The following is a 9977-nucleotide window of genomic DNA, read 5'->3' on the forward strand; positions in this document are numbered from 1 at the left end:
GTCTATGAATAGAGAGATAATGCATGAATAGACCATACTGTGACTAAATAATATAACTGATTCCAATTTAAATAATGGATTGAATTGATATCTGAAAATATATAGGAAATCTAATATTGATACACAATCATTCATTCCAACCAGTTATACTTCTAATGGTAATATTAGGGTTATGGTTTACCATGTGCTAGGAGCCACTGCAAAAGTATTACATTCATATGGAAATTGGACTGCTACTATTCACCTTGGCCCATTTGGTATCTCAAGTTACAAGACTCCTGGAGAGTTCCCATTGGTTGGGGAAGGATGGTAGGAGGGTGTTCCGGGGGAAGTGGAGCCCCCCGTGTCCGATAGAGAAACCCGTGTGTGCGGACCGGCTTGTTAGGGGGATGCCCACGGCCTCTCCCAAAATAAAACTTTGTTTCAATTTGACTGGCTTTTTTTTTTGCTCAGCCGGGTTGCAGGATCGCAAGCCGGCGTGCACTGACAGCGACCTGCGGAAGCGCCCAGCAGGAAGGTGGCAGGTGAAAACAGCAGCGGGCAGGAGCGGAACTAAGGCTCACGCGGCCCCCGCCATGCAGCCTGCAGCATTTCGGTGGCCCGTACGGAGAACGCCTAAAATTTAAAGGTGAGTAATATCGCTCGCCCCTAAGGAAAGGCGACAGAATGGGTATTTTTGTTTTGATTTATTCTGCTTTTATTTCAGGCTCTCTAGCCTTACAATTTTTTCAGGCGAATTGGGAAAAATGGTTGGCTCAAGGTTTGAAGTTATTCGGCCCTGAGAAAGAAAAAATTGATATAATCATTTTCCTCCTCTCCGTTTCTGTTTCATTCTGTTTTGGCTTTCTTCAATCCTACCTTATTGGGTTATGTTACCTTTATAGTAGATTAGAATCTAGTAAAAAACAAACCGAAAGACTGTTAAGTAAATTGTTAGAGGTCCAGGCTATGGCAGAAAACATATTGGGTCAAGCAAAACAAAAGGTCCCTCAAGCTAGTCAGACAGAAGAAAATTTGAAGAAGGCAAGCTTAGGGAAAAAACGGCCCTCCGATAGGGAGGCTACTACTAACTCTGTTCCACCACCAGATGGCGTAATTCAACCAACAGCTTCACCTGTAGCTGAGCAGCCCTCAGTTTCCATAGGTGATGAACGGAATCCTGAGGCAGGACCCCAAAAGTTAGCATGCCCTGTATTTGAGCGGGGAGAAGAAAGGGAACGAGTTTACCGTGCCTTAGATTTCAAAATAGTAAAGCAATTAAAGGAAGCTATACAAACCTACGGCCCTGCCGCTCCCTTTACTGTCAGAATGGTCAAATCTATTACCAGCTGGGACTTAACACCAGAAGATTGTGCTAGCGTGTGTCACTCTGTGCTAAATGGAGGACAATATTTATTATGGAAAATTGCCAATGAGGAATTTTGCAGGGAGACAGCTAGGCGAAATGAAGCAGCAGGTTACCCTGAAAGAGATATACAAATGCTATTAGGAAGAGGACCTTATGAGGGTCAGAGGCAACAGATTAGATATGATCCTGGCGTATACGCTCAGATCGCTATAAATGCAATTAAGGCATGGAAAACTTTGAAGGGACAAGGGGATTTACAAGGTCAACTATCTAAGATAATACAAGGAGTTAATGAGCCCTACGCTGACTTTGTAGCTAGACTTATTGAAACAGCCTCTAAGACATTTGAAAATACAGAACAGGCAATGCCATTTATAAAACAACTGGCTTATGACCAAGCAAATCGTTGCTGCAAAGAGGTCATTAGACCGTGGAAACATGAAGATTTAAACACATATATTAAATTATGTAGAGACATTGATGAACAAGGACAAGTCATGGCAGCTGAAGTAAAACAGGCTTTAGATACCAAGCCAAAAACATGCTATAATTGCAATCAGAAAGGGCATTTTAAAAGAAATTGCCCCATAAGAGGAGGGTTTAACAAAGCTAGGTATCAAAGGAGTAGAATCCCGGGTATTTGCCCACGATGCCACAGAGGGAGACATTGGGCTAATGAATGCCATTCTCAAACGACCATAGAGGGTATTCCGTTATCAAAAAATGGACAAAGACCAAGTGTCTACCCACGATATTGTGGAGAAAGGTATCAGGCCCCGTTGCCAAAAAACGAATTGGAGGGCCCAATGCCCCGGGGCCCAAAGCCACAAATATACGGGGCAATGGAGGAACCCAGCAGCACCATCAAGGTAGTGCCCAGGACGCATTATCCATTAGATCCCTCATCAGACAAACTAGAGGGAGCGCAGGGTTGGACATCTGTGCCTCTGCCAGAGCAGTATTAACTCCAGAGATGGGAGTTCAAATCATTCCCACAGGAATAAAAGGACCTCTTCCCCAAGGAACAGTAGGCTTATTATTAGGACGCAGTTCTTCTACACTAAAAGGACTTATGATAAGTCCTGGGGTAATTGATCCCGATTATGAGGGTGAAATAAAAATTATAGCCAGTTCTCCAAGAGGTATATCCGTAATTTCATCAGGAGATAGAATAGCACAGTTATTAATAATACCCAGCCTACATGATGAATTTTCCAGTTGTAATGTAGAAAGAGGTTCCAAGGGATTAGGCTCTACAGGTGTAGATTGGGCTATGCTTTCTTTAAATTTAGATCCTCGCCCAATGCTAAAATTAAATATTCAAGGACATGATTTTAATGGGCTGCTGGACACAGGTGCTGACCTCAGCATCATATCTCATCAGGAATGGCCAAAGCACTGGCCATTGCAACAAGCCACACAAACGCTTTGAGGCCTAGGAGTGGCAACTAACCCCCATAGAAGTGCTATGGTATTAGATTGGAGGGATGCTGAAGGATGTGAAGGAACTATACAGCCCTATGTTTTGGACCATCTTCCCATAAATTTATGGGGACGAGATGTCCTAGATCAATTAGGATTGACATTAACAAATAACGTCAATTCTAACACGCCCACTAGTAGGGCTAAACAAGGCTTTAGAAAAGAAAAAGGATTAAGGAAACAAGATCAAGATATGACAGCACCAATTCAAATAGATCAAGAAATAAATAAACATGGATTGGGTTTTCAAAAAGGGCCACTGAGACAATCAAAATTACATGGAAATCAGAAAGACCAGTGTGGGTTCCTCAGTGGCCCCTGACTAAAGAAAAGATACAAGTAGCCCATGATCTGGTCAAACAACAATTAGCGGAAGGACATTTACAACCTTCCGTATCTCCCCATAATACTCCCATTTTTGTCATTAAAAAGAAATCTGGTAAATGGAGATTATTACAAGATTTAAGAGCCATTAATAATGAGATGGTTATTATGGGACCTGCTCAATCAGGGATTCCCCAATTGTCTGCTTTACCAAAAACCTGGCATGTGTTAACTATAGATATTAAGGATTGTTTCTTTTCAATTCCAATTCATCCTGAGGATAGTCGACATTTTGCATTTACTATCCCTGCACTAAATCATGAAGGTCCTGATCAGAGATATGAGTGGAAAGTTTTACCCCAGGGGATGGCGAATGCCCGACTATGTGTCAAATTTATGTTAATAAAGCAATCCAGCCACTTAGAAATCAAAATCCTGAACTACAAATATTTCACTATATGGATGATGTGTTATTAGCACATAAAGATAAGAACACATTGCTAGAATGTTATGCCACACTTACAAACTTACTAAAAAATTATAATCTAGACATAGCAATAGATAAAGTACAATTAAATTTTCCAATTAATTATTTAGGAGTTTTATTATCCTCAACCATGGTCCGTCCACCAAAAATTCAAATACGAGTAGATCAACTCAAATCACTTAATGACTTTCAAAAATTATTGGGAGACATAAACTGTATAAGGCCTTACCTAGGCATACCAACAGGAGAATTAGGACCCTTATTTGATATTCTAAAAGGTCCATCAGATCCAAATTCACCCCGCATATTAACGCCTGAAGCAAGAAAGGCATTAAAAATCATTGAAACGTATATGGAAAATATGCATTTGGATAGAATTGATATAAGTTTGCCTTTATTAATTATTGTACTACCAACAAAAAAATATTCCTACAGGAGTATTTTGGCAAGAAGGTCCATTATTGTGGATACATTTATCGTATTCCCCTAATACTATTCTTACTAGATATCCTGAGGCTGTAGGACAATTAATACTCAAAGGAATAAAAGCAGCGAAGGGAGTGTTTGGGATTTCTCCCAATAAAATTATTACTCCATATACTATGGATCAAATTGATGAGTTAGCTAATGAGTTGAATACTTGGGCAATAATCATGTGTAAATCTAGTGTCTCATTTGATAATCACTTGCCATCTAATCCCTTGTTGTCCTTTTGGTCTAAGCATCCTGTAGTTTTTCCAAAAATGACCAAAAAAACCCCTATCATGAATGCTCCAAATATATTCACTGATGGGTCAAACAATGGTACAGCAGCGGTAGTTACCCCTGATCAAACTTATACATTTTTAGTACCCAAACAATCAGCTCAAAAGGTAGAGCTCAATGCAGTATTACAAGCTTTTATGATGTTCAAAGATTCTGTATTTAATTTATTCTCTGATAGCCAGTATGTAGTTAATGCTATAGCATCCCTTGAAGATGCTGGTAGGATTTCTCCTTCCTCTACTGTTTTCTCTTTGTTTTCTGCTATACAAACTCTAATCTGGGACAGAAAAGATCCATTCTTTATTGGACATATCAGGGCACATACAGGGTTGCCTGGAGCCCTTAGTTTGGGTAATAAACTACCAGATAAATCTACACATGACATACATATTTTCTCCACAATAGAAGAAGCTATAAATTTTCATAAAAGGTTCCATGTCAATGCTAATACCTTACAAAAACGTTTTAAAATAACTAAGGAACAAGCCAGACATATAATAAAACAATGTCAAAATTGTGTGACATTTATACCACAAGTTAATCTTGGAGTCAATCCTAGAGGACTGATACCTAACAATATTTGGCAGATGAACTTTACACACTTGCCAGAATTTGGAAATTTATAATATTTACATGTTACAGTTGATACTTCTTCTGGACTTTTAATGGGCTCCCTTCATGCCGGAGAAAAAACTAAAGATGTTATAGCTCATTGCTTACAAAATTTTGCCACTGTGGGTGTTCCTAAACAGTTAAAAACTGATAACGCTCCTGGTTATACGTCTAACTCTTTTAAACAATTTTGCTCATCATTTGGCATTACTCATATAACAGGAATCCCATACAATCCACAGGGACAAGGCATAGTTGAAAGAGCTCATCAAACTATTAAAATGTACTTATTAAAACAAAAGGAGGGAATTGGAAAAGGGTATATATCCCCCAAAGATACACTTAAAATAACCCTTTTTACTCTAAACTTTCTAAATTCGGATTCATCAGGACTTAGTGCTGCGGAAAGACATATGTATCCGAAAAATGTACATAAGCCTAAGGTACTTTGGAAAGATATTCTAACAGGACAATGGAAAGGTCTGAACCCAGTAATAGTCTGGAGTCGGGGCTCCGTCTGTGTTTTTCCACAGGAGGAACAGCAACCAATTTGGATTCCAGAGAGATTAACTAAAACAATTTCTACAGAAAAAGAAGATGATTTGACTCAAATACATAACAGCTGATATCCAGAGTTCCAGCTTGGCTATTCTTACATCTACAACAGTGATTTACCACGGTGCCTTTTTCAATATCTATATTATTATTACATTTTTCCCACATCATAAAGTTCTATTTTATTCATTTATTTATTTTTTTCTCTTTTTTTTTGAGCTCATACAAACGTAGGTTAATGTCTTTCTAATCAGTTTTATTTTTTGACTGTGTTTTATTTTTTTTTTAACTGTAAATTTTTTAAACATTGCAATGGAGATTTCACATAGGTATAGCTACAAGGCCTTTATTTACTATTGTCTTATATGTTCTATGTTATGTATGCACTGTTTTGTGTTGTATGTCTGTATGTGTGTATGTCCATATTTCATTTATAAGGAGCGCTCATGTATAAATAGATATAAATGGATGCCAAAAAAAAATTAAATCATGTGACTTATATGGTTTAATTTTAATTAGGTAAACAGCTGTTATAAATTTTGCTTTTAAAGGTGGTTAACAGATCTGTTTGTTTACTTTCACCTTTCCTTTTCATTATATTTAATAATTCTGTTCAGGATAATGTCTTTTTAGCACCATGGCCAGTATTCCCATCTCCATCCCAGTGCCGGTGAAGACTAAGATAAAACCAAACTACAACTTCTATGATAGCTATCACAGTAAACTGTATAAACTGATACATCAATCAATATAACTCAATAAGTATGCTCAATCAAGGACTTAATTTACTTTGGGAGGAAATGGACATATTGACAGACTCCTCCACTTTGAACTGCTCAATCAAGGACTTAATTTACTTTGGGAGGAAATGGACATATTGATAGACTCCTCCACTTTGAACTGCTTACACAACTTGCCTGGACTATGTATCACCTGTATGCATTGTGCTCTTTTTGTTGATACAGCGAATTATGGTAGTGCTAAAATATCTTAGCTGCTGTGTCACCAGTGTTACTGTTCTTCCTAAGGAGCCATCAATTGACTTGATGTCGTGGCATTTCTGTATCTTCCTCCCTTCTACTAGTGATGGTCTAAAACTTGGGGGCCAACAGAGGTGAGGCAAGAACCTCACCCCCCCACTCTCACCAAGGTTAAATTTGGGGGCCAACAGAGATGAGGCAAGAACCTCACCCCCCCACTGGTGCTTAGGCCTATCCACAAGCATGGCTATGCTAGACCCGTAGTCAGTGACGGGTTGATCTGGTTACAGTGGATTCAACCTAAGACAGGAAACTGACGTGTAAAATTCAGTTCTCCCATGACCGGTAAGAACCACATGTTAAATTGGACAACCTACCAGGCACGGTCCCTAGCCACATTGCCATTGCTTAATTAAACAGAAGGGGGCAGATGCTAGGAGCCATTGCAAAAGTATTACATTCATATGGAAATTGGACTCCTAATGTTCACCTAGGCCCATTTGGGAACTCAAGTTACAAGACTCCCGGAGAGTTCCCATTGGTTGAGGAAGGATGGTAGGAGGGTGTTCAGGGGGAAGTGGAGCCCCCGTGTTCAGTAGAGAGACACGTGTGTGCGGACAGGCTTGTAAGGGGGACGCACACGGCCTATCACAAAATAAAACTTTGTTTCAGTTTGACTGGCTTGTGTTTTTGTGCTCAGCCGGGTTGCAGGATCGCAAGCCAGCGTGCACAGAAAGCGACCCGAAGAAGCGCCCAGCAGGAAGGTGGCAGGTGAAAACAGCAGCGGGCAGGAGCGGAGCTAAGGCTCACGCGGCCCCCGCCTTGCAACCTGCAGCACCATGAAGGGAGTGTGAGTTTTGTTTGAAAAGTGATTATGGAAATCGAAAATAATGTGTTTGGAAAGAAGTCTCCTGAAAAGACTAGTCCAGAAACATACAGGAGTACATGTGTTCTGAAGCAGGAAGTGATTGAAAGTGAACCAAATGCCTGGAAATTTGGGAACATGTGGATGAAATACATATCCAATGATGTGCATCAACTGAAGAAATAGTAATGTACCAGTGTAGAATAAAAAGGAACGTGAAAATACACATCATGTCTCCTAGGAATCTACTTGAATTGATGCTATACTTTAGAAATATTAGGATTTCTATGAATCATTCACTGAAGTTTGTTTTCAATACTAAAAAACAAATATGTATTTCAGGTGAATGAATATTTCGGAGAATAATGTTGTGAAAAGTTGATTATAAATCCACATACATGAACATGAATGATTTTAGGGAGTGTATAATAAGACACATATATTTCATATTTTGAAAAATCTGGAGAGTGTGTGTCTATATATATATATATATATATATATATATATATATACACAAAACAAACACACACAGACAATAAAAAGTAAAAATATATATGCCAAGCAAAATTCATCATGAAATATATATCATCCACAGATCCAAAAATATTTATTTACTGAACATAGATTTATGTATCATGATGTTCAAGTAGAAAGCTCACCCATAGGTTGAAGTTCCAGGTCCAACAGCCTTTAGGAGGAGTGATCTCATCTCAAAATTGTATCTGCCAAGTCAGCCACCTAACTAGGATGTACGTGGGATGCCAAGTAGGATTCTATATGTGCATGTAATAATACATGTGCTGAATAGGCTACAGAGAAAGGGAGACAAGAATTCACATATTTGTTAACTTTACAAACACATGGAGAACTACTTCTCTTAAATTGGACTAGATTTATAACACCTAGCCATTATAATGCAAAAGGAAAGTCCAACTCTACACCATGCCTTCTCTGAACTGCTTGTATTGCTATTCTGTTTGGGCTATTTTCCTCCATTATATCAGGATTCATAATCAGAGTCTAGTAGGGTATGGGTTAGTGTCAGGGATTCAGTATTTCCAATGGAAAATAGGAAAATGAATCCAATATGTATGCAATTATGAGCTACACAAATATCTTCCCACTCTCATCCAGAACAATGCCTTGACATAACTATTGCCCCATGTAAGACACTATTCGAGGAGAAGAGTTAGAAAATCTGTGAATACATATCTACAATGGAAAATGCTCAGGAGTTCACAACCTTGGAAATGGTAGAGGAGTTTCCATAAGTAAGGGAGAGGGTAAACACTCCACAAACATGGAGCTCTGCTGGCCTAAAGACTTCTTGGGAAACTGCCTCTGAGGTGAAGCACTTGAAATATATGTTGTTGTCAGGAGCTTTAGCTTCCTTTGTAGTGAGACCATCAAAGCTTGGTCTGCATGTATGTGAGCTAGAGGACATGGTTTCTGATTTTCCAATGAACATGAGGCAGCAGTGCTGAATTCTCTCTTTGTAGGTAAACTATGGCCACTGGGGTCTAAGTATCTCCCCGTGTTGACTGTGAGGCCATTTGGTCATCCTCCACTTTTCGTGGTGTTTCTTGATGCTTCACTGGGAGTTTCCTATTGGCTTCATGAAATACAAGCACTTCAACTGGCACACAGTCCTGGAGGGAGTTCTGTCACGTGTGCTGACTTATTGTCCTAAGAGAATGCACCAACAAGGCTTCTATCCCACAGAGCTTGCCCCCTTGAGCATAGCAACCTGGTAATGAACATTGCCCTGAGACCTCTTCATATAACAAGATGCCTTTACATATCAGGGTCTGCTGGCTGCACCATGTCAGTAACAAGCCATTTGGAAGCCAATGGCACATCCACATGGCCCCACCACAGATGATTTATTACACACCTGCACACCACTGCTCTAGGCCCACTAATCAGCAGGCTCATACTTACTGGCATCTTTGTTCTACACCATTTTCATGAAACCCACTCAATCAAGGCACTGTCTGGTACACTCATGATTAGCAAACAGCACATCCAAAGGTTCTCCAGTGCCACCTAGTCATGGGAATTTCAAAAATTTCATGGTATTTAGCAAGCCATTTTTCAAGGATGAAGTTGAAGGCACTATAAGTTTGTATTCATTCAGGAACCACTAAATGGTGAGGAAGCTCATTTCAATGAAAGCTCTGGAGAAACACTCAGAGGCAACACTTGCCAAGTGTGGCCAAAATGTCACATGAATTCAGGCTTCTTAAGGTCTACAATGTGAGGTTTATGTGTGTTTTGACTCTCAACTATGGCTTCCAGGTCTCAAAAAATAATTTTGTGATATCCTGGCTGAGATTCCCACTGCTCTGTGGAAAGCCACCCTGGGCCTAGATCTCAGTTTCCAAGGGTGACTCTCATGTGTGGCCTCCTAAAATCTGAAAACAATTCATGGCAATATTTCGCTGAGTTAAGATCTAGAACTCAGTCTCCAAGGGGAATCAAGCTAGAATTAAAGCCCAGGTGGACCCAGTTATCCCTTCCAAATGCCACACAAAAGAGCACAATTGAAACCAAAACACT

This window comes from Ictidomys tridecemlineatus, chromosome 6 (genome assembly GCF_052094955.1).
Source record: "Ictidomys tridecemlineatus isolate mIctTri1 chromosome 6, mIctTri1.hap1, whole genome shotgun sequence".
Taxonomy (NCBI): domain Eukaryota; kingdom Metazoa; phylum Chordata; class Mammalia; order Rodentia; family Sciuridae; genus Ictidomys; species Ictidomys tridecemlineatus.